Source organism: Lagopus leucura, unplaced genomic scaffold (genome assembly GCF_019238085.1).
Source record: "Lagopus leucura isolate 7727_CA_CO unplaced genomic scaffold, USGS_WTPT01 Super-Scaffold_100001, whole genome shotgun sequence".
Taxonomy (NCBI): Eukaryota; Metazoa; Chordata; class Aves; order Galliformes; family Phasianidae; genus Lagopus; species Lagopus leucura.
The window spans coordinates 15,773,563-15,791,117 of NW_024962262.1; positions in this window are offsets into that span (position 1 = coordinate 15,773,563).

Below are 17,555 nucleotides of genomic sequence, written 5' to 3' on the forward strand. Positions count from 1 at the left end.
GCATATATAGACTTGTATGACTAACCTTTGAGCTCTGGTTATTTTTAATCTTCTTCCTATGTATACTTGGCTATTACCAGCACTTGTAGAAAAAGAATCAGGTATTAATAGATTAGCTTTAGTTGTAAGGGACCTTAAATCACAGAATCACAGAAACACCAAAGTTGGAAAAGACCTACAAGATCATCCAGTCTAACCATCCCCCTATCACCAATAGTTCTCACTTAACCATGTTCCTCAACAAAAAATCCAAATGTTCCTTGAACACCTCCAGGGTCTGTGACTCCACCACCTCCCTGGGCAGCCCAATCAGAAAAGCAGTATTTCCTAACATCCAGCCTAAATCTCCCCTGGCGCAGCTTGAAGCCATTCCCTCTAGTTCTATAACCAGTTACACAAGAGAAGAGACCGACCCCCAGCTCATTATAACCTCCCTTCAGGCAGTTACAGAGAGCAGTAAGGTTTTCCCTGAGCCTTGTCCTCTCCAGACTGAACAATCCCAGCTCCTTCAGCTGCTCCTCATAAGGAGCTCCAGACCCTGCACCAGTTCTTTGAACGCGCTCCGGGGCCTCAATGTCTTTCTTGCAGCGAGGGGCCCAAAACTGGATGCAGTACTTGAGGTGCAGCCTCACCAGAGCTGAGTACAGGGGGACAATCACTTCTCTATTCCTACTGGCAACAGCGTTTCTGATGCAAGCCAGGATGTCATTAACCTTCTTGGCCACCTGGGCACAGTGCTGGCTCATGTTCAGCCAAGCATCAACCAACACCCCCAAGGTCCATTTCCTCTACACAGTTTTCCAGCCACTCTGCCTATAGCGTTGCCTGGGGTTGTTGTGGCCAAACTGCATTTGGCCTTATTGAGGTTCATCCCACTGGCTTCAACCCAGCTATCCAGACCTTCCAGAACCCTCTGCAGGGCATCACTAACCCCAGGCAGATTGACACTTCCAGCCAACTTGGTGTCATCTGCAAACTTACCAAGGGTGCACTCAATGCCCTCAACGAAGTCATCAATAAAGATATTGAAGAGGACAGGCCCCAGCACCGACCCCTGTGGAACACCACTCATGAGCGGTCACCAGCTGTATTTAAGTCCATTCACCACCACTCTCTGGGCCCAGTCTTTCAGCCAGTTCTTTATCCAGCCAAGAGTGCATCCGTCCAAGCCACGGGCTGCCAGCTTCTGCAGTAGAATACTGTGGGAGACAGTGTCAAAGGCTTTGCTGAAGTCTAGGTAGACTACATCAACAGCCTTTCCCTTGTCTACCAGACAGGTCACTAGATCATAGAAGGAGATCAGGTTGGTCAAGCAGGAACCCATGCTGGCTGGTTGTCCCGCACATGTCACGTGATCTCCCTCAAGTCAGTCTGTTCCATAACCTTCCCTGGCACTGAAGTCAGGCTAACAGGCCTGTAGTTCCCCAGATCCTCCTTGCAACATTTCTTGTGGATGGAGTCACACTGGCAAGCCTTCAATCTTCTGGGACCTCACCGGTCAACAAGGAGTGCTGATAGATAATGACGAGTGGCTCAGCTATCACCTCAACCAGTTCCCTCAGCACTCTTGGATGAATCTCATCCAGCCCTATGGACTTATGACAGTCCAGCTGGAGTTGTTGGTCTCTGACTATGTCCTCCTGAATTGCAGGGGGTTCAGTCTGCACCCCAGCTGAGACTACCAGGTCAGAGAGTGGATTATCATGAAGATAACTGGTCTGACCTTTAAAGACAGACGTTAAGAAGACATTCAGAGCCTCTGCCTTTTCCTTATCCTCAGTGGTCATATTCCCAGCCTCATCCAGTAATATCATCTAGTTCCATCTACCCCTGCCATGGGTAGAATTGCCAGCTATGAGACCAGGTTTCCCAAAACCACAGCCTTGAACACCTCCAGGAATGGGACATCCATAACTTCTCTGGGTATTTTGTTTCAGAGCCACACAATCCTCTGAGTGAATAATTTCTTCCTAATGTCTCTTCTAAACCTACACTCTTTTAGCTTAAAACCCCAAGCTTCAGCCAGTCTTCATAATAGAGGTGCTTCAGTCCTCTGATTATATTTGCGGCCCTCCTCTTGACCCACTCCAACAGCTCCCCATCTTTCTTGTGCTGGGGTCCTCAGGCCTGGATGCAGTGCCTCACAGGGGCAGAGTGGAAAGGAACAATCCCCTTCCTCACCCTGCTGTCACCCCTCTTTTGATGCAGCCCAGGTAACAATTGGCTTTCTGAGATCACATTTCTCACAGTGTTGGCTCATGTGGAATTTTCTATCCATCAGTATCCCAAATTCCTTCTCTGCATTGCTGTTCTCTATGCACTCATGGCTCAGTATTCAAGTTTTTTCCAGAAAAAAAAAAAAAAAAAAAAAAGTAATTTCTTCTCTTACAATAACAAGCCAAAAATCTTTGAGAAGTCATGCTCTGTACTTCAAACTTTAAGTCTTGACCCTTTTGCCTGAGTCTAAAGATATGACTTCCCTTTCAAATATCTACTAGTTATCAAAATAAAAAATCTATAACATAATACACACTGGAAATGGGGAAGGTTGATAAATTCTGCTCTTAACTGAACAGTCAGCAAAGGCCTGAAAAGTACAAATGCTTCTCAAAACATAAATAAACAGAAGTTTTATCTGCCTATCTCCCAGCAAGCTAGCTAGATAGTATCTTAGCTTTTATTTTCTGTGTAGAGCCTATTATCACAGAATTTAAACACCTAACACTCTAAACAACATGCAAACAGAAGAAGCTGACAAAATACTTGCCTGGAACATTGCAAATCTTGCTATTTTGTGCTATGTTTGCACAACTCATGCATGAATGCTTCCCCCATATTACTGAGATTTTGTTTGTTAAGATAGTGAGGATAAATGAGGAAATATATATTTCGTGACTTGAACTGAAAGTGCAGAAATATTTCCAGCACTGCACACGCTAATTTATTATTTTTTTATATTTTTTAGCATAAAGGTTTATGGTAATGAGGCGGAGTTCATGGACACTGCTTTCTCTGTCTACCAAATTTATTAATAATTTTAAAATGTCACAAAGACTCCAGTTGTTGTATGTGATGTTACTTCTTCTGAAAAGAAAATCACGTGGACTGTTAAATTATCAATTCAATTTGTTTATCTTTGAAACTAAAGGGACCAGAAAACTGAGCAGATCCTAGGGGAATTTATAGTAAATTTAATCAGATACAAATGCATTTGTAAATCACCGTGCATCTTCATGCTATTTTTCTTTTTGGTAACTATATTTTCAGGAAAATGGTTGTGGTGCTCTGTTGCAAAACTATTTTTTGCAAAAGCAGTAATCACTTATTCTCTAACAGATACTGCTCTAATTTTCTTAACAATGTTTAAGAAAATAAAATTGCTTCTTTTGGAGAATCCCTCATCAGCCTTTCATAAACAGAACATATTCCAGAAGATATCTTCAGCTCTTGGGCTGAAATGCAGAAGATGGAATACAATCTAACACTACTGGATCCTTTATTCTAACCCTGGGCACCTCCATATTCTGTATGCATTCAATTAGCCTGTACCTACTGCATAAACTCAGTCTGATGTGTGCTGTGTGCTGCCAGAAGTGCCACCACACTTAGGGTGCAAAGTTTGAAAGCCCACCACCCTTTTATTCTACATCTCTCTGACCCTCTTAAAAATTTCAGTACTTATGTACTTATGTACCTCAGAGTCAGCACCACACCAGTGTATCAGAAGAATCTTCTTTGAACCATTTTGCCATCTGTGAGCTCCATTTATAAGTCATTTGACTCCGCTGTTCTAACCCCATCAGCAGTTACACAAACGGATAATTTTATGGATTGGGATAGATCCTTGCTTAGGTAAAGACACACTCTGCCAGTTAGACAACACTAGTGTCAGTCTGTTTGCAGCAAGTACGGATTAGCCTTTAAAATTTTCAGACAGGGCCTTCGTATTATGCGTGTTTTTTTTACACCTCACTCAGGAGCCAAATGAGTTTGGCACTGGGAGAATTTGGATTATAGTCATCTAATAAACAATTAGAAGAAATTCAGAAATTGTGGGTGAGCACACAGAAGGTAAAAGAGTTGGATAATTCTCATTTGGCCCTGTTGTTTTTATTGGGCATAGAGAAAAGGTCTGTGTCTACAACAATATCATTGGTGTTTATCAGCAACTCAAGTGTTTTCAAAATGAAGATTAAAAAATGACATTGCCTTTTCATAACATCATGTCAATACTATCTAGTATATTTTAATTGTGTATGTAACTTATGTTTTGGATTTTATATATAAAAGTATGATTAAAATGTTTATTATATGTTTATTTTACTCTATCACACATGAAAATATGGCAACCCCAAATCAAAATGTCAGATCACTAATAAATAGGCTCATATTTTCCATAACTGCTTTGGAAAAGGTGCGTTTCATCCAAATGCGGGCAGAAAATCTTCAACAGAGCTTCATTTTGCTGAAAAGAAATTTCTGGAATTGTTGCTATCTGCTCACTGTGTACCACCTGCACACAGCTGTGCTGCCTCCTACAGAGCTTTGCTCCCAGACTTGTCTTTCTCTTGTAGTTCTCTACTCTGTGTTTCTCTTCCCTGTCCATACAGGTCTAGATCATCCCCTCCAGACACAAATCCCACATCAGTGGTTATCTGTGGGTAAATCTTTAGTCCAAGTGTCACTCTGTGTAGTGCTTCCAGCATCTCTCCAGGCAGCTTGATGCACACCAGGGGCCGTATTACTGTGGCTGCTTGTAGGAGATGAGGAAGGATGGGCTCCAGGGAAAAAATAACACAGCTTCAGTTTGCTGTTTCCTAGGAGATTCAGTCAAGAGCAGTAGGGGCGGCTGACTCTGTTTGGAAAACCTGATCCCTTGCATGAAATGGCAAGCTCTGCTTACACACAGCTCACCCTTCGAAGGCCTAGCATTGCCGGAGCTGCTTTCATGTGAAATGCTGCTGCTCAGCATTGTTTGTTGAGACATCTGAGCCTTGTGGACTGGGACCAGACAACAACCTTCTTTCTCGCTTATAAAATTACACATTTGGAAGCAATGAGTCTAGATTTTGGTTTCTGCATTGTGCAGCTAGAGCAAACCAATACTTGATGTGTCTGAGAAAAGGATTAGAGATGGCTCAATAAAACCCCATAATCTTACACGACTTGTATATGAAGCTTAAGTACAACTTCTGAAAAATACTTAAATGTGGTGATGAATGAAAGAGAGGGTACAATGCCCTGTGAAATAGTGAGTCTATTGTGTCTGACTAAACTTTGGTAACAGAACTTGTCTGAAGAGATTTATTTAGTACTTAATCTACTTGGATTCATTGCACGTGGAAAATTATTACATACTTGGAATAAAAGGTGGATTAGCACTAGATCACAGCATGGATGAGAAGAACTACAGTGGGAACTATAAAAAAAATCATGCTAAAGGGAGAAATAAAATATTGGCTGCGATTCCACAAAAATCAGACCAAATACTACTGAGAATATCAGCAATATCCTGAGTATATATATTAAAAAAAAAAAAAGGAATATAATGAAAAACTTTTTTCAAGAAGTACCAATATAGTAGATATTAACTGTATGGAGGATGACCAGAATAATGCATGAGAAGAAATGGATAGCCCTGAGAACTGAGATGAAGTATGTGATTTAATTAGTTTGAAATGTGAGGTAATGAACATAGGGAGCAATGAGAATTTTTTCAATCATCTTAAGGCCCACTGGTTAAAACAAGAAGACCTAGGGATATTAGTCTTTCAAAGAATTATTATGCACCACCTAGGTGTAAGTGGCAATAAAAAATGGAAATACAATTCTCAGATGTATCAAGTGAAGCTTTTACAAAACTAAGGCATTAAGCATTAATTATACATCGCAGTAGTGAGATATCTGGTAGAGACATTATCTGGAAAGTGCAAGAGTAAGTAGTATTGCTATAGGAATGGAAAGACTGAACGTTACCAAAGCTCATCAGTTTATTTAGCCTAACAGAATGAAAACTGAGACTACTTCTGGTCTCTTTGCATAAATAGATGAGAAAAGCAGATGCAAAAGAAAAAGAAAGCTCAGTAAATCTTAGGGACAATTTGACATAAATGGGACATGATAAATATGTCACAGAAATTGTAAAAAGATTATAGAAAAATCTTATGATTGGAGTAGGGGTGGAAAGAAACTGTACTGGTTTCAACACATAATGCTTTCAGTGATAGGGATTTGATAATGTGATTGACTATGATAAAGGAGTGCTGCAATCAGTGATGTGGGAAGTGTCCCAAACCAAGGGACCACATGCTGGGAGTGGGAAAATAAAACCAAGAAATGCAAAGACGTTGATTTTAAAAAGACACGAGTCTTCATCCATATACATCCAGTATGTTGCAATCAAAGTAACTGAATGAACTGTGTAACAGCAATACTGAACCAAGTAAAAGGCCAAGAAAAGGCAGAATTTGCTCAGGATATTCTTCAAGGGAAAAGAGCTAGCTTGGTTTGCTAGGTGTTTATCAATGATGCATATGAATACATACTTTTATATATATATATATATATCTCCATGTTTCTGGGCCCTGTGGGGCTCTCTGTCTACTCTGGAGGCTTGGCAGAGCTGAGGGACACCTCATTGTGTGGCCATCCAGCCCCATCCCTGCTCTACTGAACTGGCTGGGCACCGTGGGACTATGCCCCTCCTGGGGAGGACACTGCCTCCACCTGCCTCACCACCACCCTCTCCTGGCCCTCCTTCCCCTGCAAAACATTCCTTTCTGCACCCTGACTTTAGGATATTTGACACAAAATTGCGATCACAATATTCTATTACATCTTCGAAAAAAAAAGATTTTTCCAATCTGAGTACCTGGGAAGAGTTTAATATTGCTTTTTTCTAATCCATGTCCAGGCTTCCCTAACATGTTAGAGGTTAGCTGGGCAAGGAGCATGGATCTGGGTGGCTTTGTGTGGAAGCCTGTCAACTCTAGGTTTCTCTCTTTGGCAACTGCCTGTCAGCCCAATACTTGATTTCTCATGTCAATGCCAACCTGGAAAATATCTCAGTAAATGAAATCCAGAAGAATTCTTCTTAGCATGCAGCTAAACCAGTTAAAAACTTTGAAAGCAAAGCAAGTGCTTCAAAACACAGTATACGTGGCTCTGTGCTGAAAATCTAATCCTACTGCTGATAAAGTGCTGCTGGGCTTAACAGAGTTAGCACAGAACACTGCAATTCCTCTACACTCTCATGAGTTGCAATGACACGTGTCCTAGGTGTTTTAAATTTTGGTTTGGATATTCCACATAGCTCTGCTTGGTACAGACTCCCCTGAAGCAGCACTCTCATTTCAGCAGAAGCAGCGCAGAAATGATTCACATTCCCAGGTAATTTCCCTCTGTGCTGCTGTGCAGAAGTAGGAAAGGGGGAGTTCATTTTCCTTTGCAGTTACCAGCACTTGAGACCAGCCAACTTAAAACAAAGATTTCTTTTTTTTTTTTTTTTTTTTTTTTTCTCTCTCTTTTCCCTCCTGGAGTGTAAAAAAGAAATTGTATTTGTGAAATAAACAGCATGTTGCTATAATACTTCCCCAGTCTCGAGAATTTTCTTAGACTGCATTTTTTTTTCTTCCTAAGATCTACAGCACTATGCTAGTATACTAGAGACCTCCTAGGATTTCTGTGTGTGGACTACATTAATGAGTTCCGTGTAGACCACAGAATATTCTAAGTATGCAGGAACGACTTTAATATACCTTTCTCCAGAAACAATGTTTCTTCTAAATAAGAAAGTGACTGCTTCCTCAGCAAATGACTTATAGAATTCAACATATTTCTTTTTTTTTTTTTTTTTATTTTTTTTTTTAATTTTTATTCCCTTTTTTTTTTTTGTTTTTTTTTTTTTTTTTTTTTTTTTGAATGCACAAATTGCAAAATTATTTTTATGAATGAAGATAGTAATTTGTTGATAGAGAAGAAGGGAAAGAGGAACTAAGATAAAAAGAAAGATGATGAAGAGAGAAAAAAAGACCAAGAGCATTGGACCCATATCTCACTATAGACTTTAGGAGTGTTTCCACCGATTTCACTTAGCTTTAGCACTTGTCCTTATTGAGGAAAGAAAAAAAGAGAGCAAGATCACTAAAGGGCGTGACTATGTATTATATTTTCAAAGCAAGTTTGTGGTAGCAGGGATGTAAGGGGGCTACAGGGGTGCCCTCTGTGTGCAGAGCTCAGCAGTTGCCCCAGGTCAGATCACTGCCAGCTGCTCCAGCAGGGGCACACCACTGTCAGAGCTGAGCCATGAGTGACATCAGTTGTGCTCTGGGAGAGCAGATTTAAGAAAGGAGAAAACTGCTGTGCAACAGCAACTGGGAGAGAGGAGTGAGAAATGTTGAAACAGCCTATCTGACACCAAGGTCAGGGCAGAAGGAGAACAGGAGTTGCACCAGGCATGGGGCAGCAGTGGATGAGGCCTGAAGGAGGCACAGCTGATGGATACCCTGCAGGAACAGCCCCAGGCCAGAACTGCAGCCTAGGGACACCTGTGTGAAGCAGTTCCTGAAGGACTATCCCTGTGGTATGAGGCCATGTTGGATTAGTGCTAGGAGAGCAGCAGCTTGTGGGAAGCCCACAAAGAACCAGTTTGACAAGGATGGCATTCCGTGGGAGGGACCCCATATGCAGCAGGGGCAGAGTGACCATGAAGAAACAGCATAAATAAGTGCTATGGACTGACCACAGTCCCTATTCCCCATTTTCCTGAATCATTTAGGGGGAGGAGGTAGAAGAGGGTGGGTAGGGAGAAGGTGGTTTTATTTTGCTTTTAGTTTCTCACTGCTCTAGTTTGCAGTAAATCATATTAATCACTTTACGCTAAGTCTTTTATGCTTATGACAGTAATTGGTGAGAGTTCTTCTTGTCCTTAACCTGAAAGCATTTTTTCATCGTTTTCTCCCCCTGTACCTTTGAGGAGGAGAGGAAGAGTGATGTTGTGGAGCTTAGTTGTCTATCAGCATGAAACCATCACATACTCAAACAGAAGATGCAAATCCTTCCTTCCTGAGAGATCAGCAGGCAAAAAAATAAAGAAAAAAAGAAAAAAAGAAAAAAAAAAAAAAAAAAGGAATTACTTGAAGGCAATTGTTTTCTGTCAATTATTAATATTATTGTCATTATAATTATCACTGTTTTCATGCTTTGAAACTTTGAAATTTAGGCTGTTTCCACACACTTACAAGAGTAATTGTGTTGAAGAATTTTTCTCAGTTTCTTTACTTAGGTCAGTAGAAGAAAGGACCCCATGGACAGAGAAGCATGCAAAGTCCTTTCTTTGCCCAGTGTGCACAATTACTCATGCCAGCTCATAGTTAGCATGTTCTCTGACACATGGCTTGGGTAAAAGCATGGACCCAGGCATGATCTGGAGCTAACCCAGATATGCAGTGTGCATTGTGTAATACCAGGTTGGATGGGTCCCTAGGCATTCTGGTCTAGTACCAGATCTAAAAGCTAGTCCTAAAAGCTGAATATTTTACCTGACAACTTTTCAGCATTCTTAATACCAAAACTGCCTGTTTTTAAATTGGCATAACGCTAATGATGCCAACAAAACAAGCACTTTGCCCAGATCTGCTCAGACTAGTTTCATTATTTATTTTGAAACATTTTCAACATTGCTTCTTCTGTCTTCTGTTATGTCAGCATTTATGGAGTGCCATTTTTCTAATAAATTAGCTTCTTCTGAATTCATAGACGTAAAATATGAATGGAGCAGGATGAAGCAGACAAACAAACAAAAGGTGATAAATGCAGAAAACTGTTAGGAAATACATGCCGAAGTCAGTGGATTTTAAGATATTTTCACTTTTCTGGTACTTTTACTTGAGAAGCAGTGACAAGCACAGTCTGAAAGAATACAAGACAATTCTTGCTATAGAATTACTGTGGACTTTTGATATCTTGGGTGCAGAGTAACATCCACATGACACTGAGTTGAAAGAGCCTTGGGTGAGGGACTGTGATCAGAAACCCTTAGAATATTATACGATGTTGCATACTAGAGAAAATAACTACTTAGCTTTTGACTTGAGATTAACCACATGGAGATCAGGGCAACAAAGCTGGTGAGGGGTCTGGAACACAGGCCATATGAGGAGAGGCTGAAGGAGCTGGGATTGTTCAGCCTGGAGAAGAGGAGGCTCAGGGGAGACCTCATTGCTCTCTATAACTTCCTGAAGGGAGGTTGTAGTGAGCTGGGGGTCGGCCTCTTCTCTCGTGCCATTAGTGATAGGACCAGAGGGAATGGTTTCAAGCTACGGCAGGGGAGATTCAGGCTGGACATTAGGAAGTATTACTTTTCAGAAAGGGTGGTCAGGCACTGGAATGGACTGCCCAGGGAGGTGGTGGAGTCACCGAGCCTGGGGGTGTTCAAGGAAAGACTGGATGTTGTGCTGAGGGACATGGTTTAGTAGGAGCTATTGGTAATAGGTGAACGGTTGGACTGGATGATCTTTTAGGTCTTTTCCAACCTTGGTGATTCTATGATTCTATGATTCAATTATTCTATCTCAGAGCTAAGGATAAGTGAGAAGGAGACATCAGGTACAAGGCAGAAAAAAAAAAGCACATTATCTCAAACCTTAATAAGTTAGGGTAAAACTCACATTGGTGCAAGAGCCTCAGGATCTCCCCATTAGCTGTTCTGAGAAACAGGTACACACTGATCCAGTGCTAATTGTTACTTGTAATTTAAATTGCAGCTGTCAAGGCAATACGTTTGTAGGTGGAGTGATAATGCAACAGAAAGAGGAGTGAGTGGGCTACCAAATAGGTGATACCTGGTTTATTTATTAGATGCAGAAGTCACGAACACTGTTGCTCACATATTACAACTGTGGTAGAAGAAGTCTAGATTTTCAGGATATTCCTTAGGTAATGGGACTAATTCTAGTGTCGTACTAATATTCTATATACTCTATATTTTAGAATCATCCTGAAAATGAATAGACTGGGGATGTGCAAGAAGCTGGGAGGAAACAGAACCGAAATAGCTGAATCAAACTGGCCAAAAGTATATTCCGTACCATATGATGTCATGCTCAGCAATAAAAGTGGAAGGAGTTGACTCAGGGAGATGCTGTTGCTTGAGTTCTACCCAAGTATCAGTTGTTTGATGGTAGGCAATTGCATTGTGGCTCACTTATTTTGTGCATTCTTGTTGTTTCTCTCCCCCACAACCCCGCCCTTTCCCATTACACTTATCTCAATCCGCAAGTTTTACTTTTGGTTTCTAATTCTCTCCTCATCCCTGTGTGGCTTTTAGCTGCCAGCCTGCCTAAACCATAATGCTTTAATATTGATGTCAATTAGCTAGCAAATTTTGTATGACTGTTCACCATTTAGCAGTCCACTTCTGTTCTCCAGAGCTCTTTAGAAGGTGGAAGATGCCCAGAGTGTAATTCACTGACTTCCTTTTTATTCTTCATATTCTTGTCCTTATGTAGATACTTGCTCTGCAATCCTGTTAGGCTATGATCCAGTGCACTGCTGGATGATCTTGGCTCTCTTAGGAGTCAGAAGGCAAAGCTCTAATGCCCAAGAGTGGTCTGACAGCAGAGAAGTACAAGCAGTGGGGCTTAGCCAGATGAAGGCCTGTGACTCCATTGGGATGGAACGTGCCAGGTCCCTTAGAGGACTCAGCCGTGAAGACTTTGAGTTGTTGATACTCATTCTGACTTACACCAGCCATACTGGCAAAGAAAGGAAGACTGAGACCTTCAGCACACTGCAGTACTAGAAGAAAAATCTATTGTTTATTCCCAGCAAAGAGAATAACGCTGCAGAAAGGCTATAAAGCTGCCCTCCTCTTGCAGGAGTTAAAGTGACAGCCGTTCAATCCAGCTCTGCCAATTGTTCTCAGGTCCTGTGTCAAAGAAAGCAGGCAATGATAAATTGAACAAAGCAGGTGGAGTGGTGAAAGAGAACAATGGAAGAAACAACCCGCAACAGGCAGAACAGTCCTGCAGCTGTCTCTGCTTTGTCTCCTTCTTCCAGCATTTCCACTTGAGGAGGGACATGACTTAGCATTCAGGAGAGGTGTGATGGCTGAGCATTGTTTTGCAGAAATGTTTTAAAACCCTTTATCTCCCTCTCTCTCTTTCTATTTTTTTTTTTTTTTTAATTGACCCCAGCCTCAAATTCTAAATGATCTTTTAATAGATGGGAAAAATAAGCAAAGCATTTGCACTCGTGTCAATTTAAATGAAAGCCATCTCTTCTGTTTTTCTTTCTAAGCTTTTTGCAAGTATTATTTTATCATTTCGTTTCTCTTTTAATCTCTCTTTGTTTCATTTGGCAGCTGCAACAATGGTTTCTAGCCTCTGGCAAGGAAAACAGATGAGCAAATATCTGTCTTGGAAACTAAATGCATCGCCCCGGTGCAGGCCTCTCCAGCTTTCCAGATACCATGAGTCCTCAGCCTGCTCTTAAATTGGTAAGTCAGCAGCCATGCCAGCACAATGCATTGCCAGAATTGTTTAATCAGGCCAGTCTATATTGATTTATTTTTAAATGTATTCAGCAACAGTTCCTCTGTTTTCTGTCAGTTAGCTATACTGTCACAGGCTTTGATTCACCACCTCTTCCACTGCAAATTCTATGAACATATTATCAAGCAGCCAGTGTGCTTTGGATTTGAAGCTGACAATACTGGATCGATGTCCCAGGGGTTCAACCCTGAATTTCAATAATTCAATTAAATTCCTTGAATACTAGATTCTGCCAGAACATTGATTCCACATTGCTTGCACGTTCATCTACAAGACATGCACCATACAGAACCTGTGTATAGTCCCCTTGTCGGTGTATAACGAAGGGAAAAGAGAAGATATTGAACCTGAGAAAAAGATAATCAAGTGTTGAACCTGCTGAGCCTATTATGTGAAAAACCGTTCAGGAGGATGCTGCAGCAGTTGAAGCCACTAGAGGATACTGTAGGTAAAATTGGGGTTCTATTAAAAATGTATAAACATATCCAGGATTAGGTTTTAAAGCTATTGCTACAGGTATGAAATGAGCTTAACGGAACTCCTGGGTTCCCCATAGACTCATTTGCAACTAACCAAGGGAAAAAATAAACTCTTTTATTGCTTGAATAATTCTATGCTACCTAGAGCAGTAGTTAATAGTTAATAAGGATTTATGCCTCTCATAAGTGAAAGGTGTTCCTGGTTCCAGCAAGTGGGAAGACTTACATTACAAATACTAGTAATTCATGTTCCATTACTTTGTTCACAAACAGTGTAGGAAGAAGGAGGGAGGAATAAAAGAAGCTATGCAAGCAAGTATGTAAGAAACTGCAGTTTATCACCACGTAGAAGGATTATTCAAAGAGTGACCTAACTTCCAGGCCCAGCCCCAAACATCTCTAGAGCTGTCATTTTGGATGCAGAAGTCATGGTGCCCTCAGTGAATCGTTAGTTCAAGTATAAATGTAACAGCTTCCTTCTCAACCAACAGCAGCTGCAAATCTATAACTGCAGGATGTTCAGAGTAATGATAAACTCTCCTCATGTTCCTTAGTTTGTAGTTGAAAGTTCCTTGGAACACCTCTTGGGATTACTTCTTAGTGGATATTTGCACATCTCTCAGACTGAGAAGTTCTGGTTTTAATAAATAGCTTCAGCCCACACTGTAGCAGAAGCACATAAAATAGCAATAATTGCTAGCAATAACTGTGAAATCAGCTTCCCAAGCAGAAAGATTGCCATGGCTAGAGGGCCTACAGGTTTAGAAGAGGACATTAGTCCTTACCATCCATTTCACCAGACATTTTTCTCTGACCACTAAAGGGACAAATCGTACCTCTTCTTAACATTTTTCCTGGAACTTCAATTAAGAAAAATTACATCTGTGTCTAATTAAGCATTGTGGATATTGAACATTTAAGCAAAACAACAGATAAGGTTCTGTGGCAAATGGTCCATGCAGGACATAGAGTAACAATATCCTAGAAAGTAAGCATTTAAAGGCTTTTCAATATCAATATCTACCTTAGTACAGCCAGCAACAGTGAGACAAAAGCAAGCTGCAGTTTTTTAGAGGAGACACCATTTTTTAAAGTCTTTACAAACTTCAACTACATAATTCAGATTCCTGTCTAACTATACAATTGTTCTGGTTCTTATTAATTTAATAGCTACAGTAGCATTCGGCAACCCATTCTAAGTCAAGGTGTTGTACAAACACTCAAAAAGAAAAATACAAAGAATATCTTTACATGAATGAACATCAGTAAATGCTGTAAATCTTAAAGCTTTAGATAAATGTTATGAGATGGATAAAAACATTTACATTTACAATGAATGGCAACTTTGGGAGAAAAATGACTAGATGATAGTCTGAGATTAAATTGTTGGCACCCAAATGGTGAAGAAGAGGATGATAAATAGATGGGTATTGTATTTTTTAAAGGAAAAAACAATTTTGGTTACTCTGCTCTCTACCTAGAAAGTAGACTATCCTTTCTTTTTAAAATGCTTTATTCCCCTCTTCTCAAACAGCAGTGAAATTTTCAATGATAGTTTCTCCAGTGACAGCATTTAATATCTTTTGATGGTAGGACCTGCCTTCTAATAAGCTGGGCCATTGTGGGTAAGTCACGTTTCTGTACCTCTATTCACCGTACTTATTTTTCCCAATCATCAGTTCACACGTGATTTTTTTTTTTTTAAATTGTGTAGGTAAAGTTAGAACATGTCTTACACACTGAACTGCACGTTTATGTTAATACTATTAATAATACTTGCTTGAATAAGATTTCAGGATCCTTTCCTTCGTTTACCAGGGCAGTGATGGTTCATTATACAAGCATGTTTGTGATACAGACTGCTGTCCTCTATGGCTGAAGCAGAGCTAATCCAATTAATTTGTTCATGAAAGACAAGCTAGTTTTATGTAGGATCTAGCACAAAGAGGAAAGGACAGTTTTTTATTAACTTTCTCCCTTGTCTCAAGACATATTTATAGCTTTCTGCTCAAGCAGAAATAATGAAAATCTAAAACTACGACTACTTGCATGAAAAATCTTTTAGCTCTTGTGCATGTAAATAGATTAGACTTGTGATTGGAAATGCTCTGTGCATTTCTTAAGGTTGAAACTTTAAGGACTTATAAAAACCCAATGTAGCAACATAACCTTATGTGCAAAAGAGTGACTTTCATAATATGAGGCAGCGACATTATTAATTAAAGAGGCGGATACTGCATGAATATGTCAAAGTAAAATAACCTTCAGCTAGCAGAAACAGACTTGGTTATAGGTCAATTTTATTGTATTATAGAGGCAGATATTGTTTTTCACATTGCGTTAACAGAGATACCTGTGAGATACTCAAGGCAGGTTTTTGTTTAAAAAAATAGGAAAGCACATGTCAAGCCACAGTAGAGACAAAAAGAAACTATGTGGTGGAACAAGGATATTTTCTCTACCTTTATAAAGACTCTTGCCAGTGCTGGCCTTAATGTATCTCTGAAATAAAAGTTGAACATGGCAAGGAAGAGTAAATTCACTTTTCGAAATGTTAAAGAACAAGTGCTGAGCACACGCATTTACTTAGGCACCAAGGGGCCATGAATTATTGGTAACTGCTCTCTCTACCAGGAGGCCTGCTACTAAACTGCAGACAGTGATGTCAGTCACTCCCTTTCTTGGGGCTTCCAAGTTGAAAATCTCCAGGGATATGCTGATAATGGAACAGACTTATCTATGTCCTGAAAATAATGACCACTTCATCTGAGTGTCTCACATAAAGTTCTTGCCTTCTTGATCATGACACTAATGTCACCAGCAGGCTTAAAAAGCTATGTGTGTGCTTCCACGGTAGGATGTAGCAGACACTTCAAGTCATACTGAGGCAGAAGTTGGGGCACTGTTCTCAAATTTATGATTGCCTTGAGAGATGGGGTCATGCTCAGGGAGTTTAACTGTCTGTCTAAAACATTTGCCATGAGAAGCATTTGTCCAGTTATGAGCAAACTGGTTTCTCTAAGACTTGTGGTCCTCCTCGACCTTTATATATTGCAGCTACGAACTGGACAGATTTTAACCTGGCTTTATTTGCCATGGGTATACCAATGTACAAATCCTTTGAAAAATTTTCACTAGGCAGCATCTGCACTTGTAATTTAGAACACTTCTTTTTGCAAAAACAAGCTGAACAGAATAGTACTGCAGTGCCAGCTAATAATGTAGTCCAGCCTAGAACAGTGCTAATTAGCAGCTGTTGAAAACATTGATTGGTCGAAACATTGCTGTTAGGGAAAGTCTACACAAACCCACAATGCAGCCCAATGTACACAGTGCTCTGCTGCTCAGAATGTAATTTGGAATCAGGTCACTTTCTCATTATAAGCTCTTGACCTGTATTGGGCATGTTAAGTAAATATCATCAAAGATAATCCATACTAGAATAATTTTGCAGAGTATAATGTGGAATTCTACATTTCTAGTTGAGACTAATAAGCTATCAGAAAGTTGTATTCTTGACTTAGAGGTAATAATAGGGAAAAACAAACAAATGCTAAATTTCATTAGATTGTCTATATGCAGTCATAATAATTGCATTAAAAAAAAAAAGAAAAAAAAATACAACCTCCAGATGAAAATGACGATTTTTTTTTCTGATTGAGGAATATATAGATTATATATGAAAGTATTTAAGCATTTCCACTAGTTAGAATCAGAATCACAGGAACAATACTGAAGATAAGAAAAGCATCAGATGCATACAAGCTGAAATAGATTTGCTGTGATGGTGCCATGTTTGCTTGATTGCCTACTGGTTGAGAAGCTCTGAGTGTTGGAAGCAGCTTGTCTTTCACAGGTAAACATTTTTACACCTGTTGTGGAGGCCACCTGATAACCTAAGCATCTTTGTGCAAGCCTGAAGTCAGTGTTGTGTGATGAAGTGAGTGAACAAATAAATGCTGCAAATGTGCACAACATTTATCTAACCACACTGTAGAGTGCAGAGTCTGTCCTGCTTGTAAATAATTCCCCTTGTGCTTTGATGTGCATCACTGTTGCTTTTCACTTGTACTGCTGGCTTAGGGTCATCAGCCACTACTGATATTTGGACATTCATTTTCCCCTTGTCTTCCACAGCAGCAAAGTTTGTCCAAAGCTTTACAGCAAAGCATTTTCCAGCATATGAATCCACTGTCCCCTTATGTAGTCAGGATGTGTTTAAAAACAATCCCTCTGCTGCTATCTTTGCTCAGAACTGAAGAGATCTACAAAGGTTAGAAGTATTTAAATGATTGTTCTGGATGTGCCTCATCAATGTTAAGATGGCAGTCTTTCTTGATCTCATTTTAGGAAAAGACTTCCATTTTACTTTCTAGCTTGCAGTCCTGGCTCATTTTCATACATCTCTCTCTCTCTCTCTCTCTGTTTGCTTGTTTGTTTGTTTTCAGCTATAACAACATTATGGATCCTTCATGCTCAGATTTTTGTGAGCATCTACTCTGACATCCTTCATAACACGTAACAG